The sequence below is a fragment of the Haliotis rufescens genome, unplaced genomic scaffold (assembly GCF_023055435.1).
Source record: "Haliotis rufescens isolate VD_foot unplaced genomic scaffold, xgHalRufe1.0.p SCAF_96, whole genome shotgun sequence".
NCBI classification, from domain to species: Eukaryota; Metazoa; Mollusca; class Gastropoda; order Lepetellida; family Haliotidae; genus Haliotis; species Haliotis rufescens.
Genome location: NW_025964390.1, coordinates 467,169 through 469,672, shown reverse-complemented (window position 1 = coordinate 469,672; position 2,504 = coordinate 467,169).

Here is a 2,504-nt window from a genome sequence, read left to right as displayed (position 1 = left end):
CTCCGGGAACGTACTATCGCTGTGAGGAGCATGGCATAATACATGTAAGGGGAGACCACTCTGCAATAGAGGAGTCTTACAAGGGCCCTCATTTCTAGACATTACACGATCACCCGTCTCACAGCTAGGAGACCTTAACACATCTCGGCGACAGCGCGTTTTCTGCTGTTGTCCATACTCTCTGGAACTACCAGAGTACTTAAAATATATCATTAGTTCTGTAACCTTCCGTAAACGGCTGAAAATCTAGATGTTCCTAGAAATCAACTTCCCGTAGACAACTGCATGGACGCATCAAGTAGAAAACCGGTCCAACGACCACCAGTACTGCAACACTGCTATTGTGCTAGCTCACTGAGCTACCATGTCGTACCTTAAAATAGATACCCTACTCAGACAGTATACTGACTCCGAGTCGCCTAGTGCTTGGTCTATCCCGTAATGCCGAGCATCAGGCAGGATAACAAGTACCATTTTTTACCATTTAACGTCTTTTTGGGTATGACGTGACTAGGGGATCGAACCATCCACTTTCTTCACCCTGGATAGACGCTCTATATCCACTAGACCACGCAGGTGGTCAAAACATCAAAATACATATACTCGGGCAATGTTACGTTTTTTTTATTTGAATAGATTGAGTATACCGATCGGTACGGAGGCGGATCCAGGATTTTGAAAAAGTGGGGGTGCACATAACACCCAGGTGCATACATAATATACCCTAGGGTAGGGTCTGAAAAAATGGGGCGCCATCATGCATTGCAGCCATGACAACAGAATTGTACACAGGTGCATTCTCCTGACGGACATGTGCATACGCCTTGACACTCTGACGTAGTTGCATGATAGCGGCCTTTAACGGTATGACCTTTCAGGAGGTAGTCCACTTTGAGCATTTGTGTTTTTGTAATATCAGAAGCGCCAGCTGATGGAACAGACTTTGCTTCCTTTTTCGGATGAGACGTTAGATGTTTCCACTTCTTTTGACTGTTGTTTTGCCTCTGGCTGATAGTCGTGAACTCAGGACCGATCCATATAGTACAATTAAATCGCTCAACAAAATTAGCTGGGTCTGCTTCAAAATAACGTAAATTTTCATGAGAAATGAGAAATCTGGAGCCTTTCTGATTGTTTTCTTCAACAGAAAATATCTAAAGTCACTTTAATGTCTGCCGAAGTATGCTGCCTGGTGGTGTATTTGGCACAACTGCAGGCTGTAAGCATGGAATTTATTGAACTTAATATACATGCATGCCTAGTGTAAGAATGTATATACTATGTAACTATATATACATCCTTCGTAGTTAGGCGCGGAACTATTCAGCCACCCCAATAGGTTTATCAAACGTTCCGCAATGGAGATGACGAAGCTTTTCTTTTCCACAAAATGTTTAGAAGGCGGTTAATCCTGGCTGGTGGTTTCAAATGGAAGCTGACTGATCGGATCAATACCTTGTATCTTGCTCAAATTCATCCAAGATTCTTCAACAGAAACGTCCAAAACAATTACCTTGTGATGTATATGTCTGAGCTGAAAACGCTGATTACAACCCCACCCATAAAGAGCAACCAGACGATTGTTTTGACTGGGATCCTGTCTACCTAAACAAGTAAAAGCGATGCGCTTGTAAGATGGTTCCCGGCTCCCTATGCGCGTCGTCAACTTGCGCCAATATTGTGATATTAGAGACGGGGCCCAGCTTAATGCACTTGCTGCGCGAAGCAACAGTGGGACCAGTTTAACTATTATGTTTTGGCGACAGAACTTTCTTCAAGAGTTGCAACCTTCAGACGAGTGGGCTGGACTTATGCATTAAAATTGAGTCCTACACCCCCTATTCGTAGCCGATAAAGATGACATATATATATGACGTATATAACGTATATAAGGGATGACCGGGAATAATAAAAATAAACTTTGGAGAGGGTAACGATAGAATTGGACATTCATTTCTGTACTGCGTTCCATCTATTCAAACTGTACTTAAATGTACCATTACTGTGTTGGTCTGCTACAATTGCACAAACAATGGAGGGCAATACATGTGAGTATTCTAGTTTAGAATTGGTTCAAATCAGACTGACAGACAAGAATGGAGTGAGTGAGTTTGGCTTTATACCGCTTTTAGCAATATTCCTGCAATATAACGGCGGGAGACAAGCTAATACGGCAAACAAATTATTCAGAATGGACTCACTATTTAGATCATGTCGGATTTTGATAGCATCGAGATAATCATTGATTTTTAAAATATAAAAAAGTATTACACTATATACAAGTCTCAGATTAGTGTTATATATTACGCCACCACATGATTATCAACATCTGTACCTGGCCGCTCCCTTTTTTGGCAGTGTAGAAAGGAATTACTTTGTGCAAAAGCAAACTACATTGTATCGGATGATTAAAGTAAAATATGGATGTCCAAAACGTGCAAATACATTGTTATTCGTTTGAGGGTTGCCTTGATATTCCTGTGCCATTTAATGCCATGGGAAAA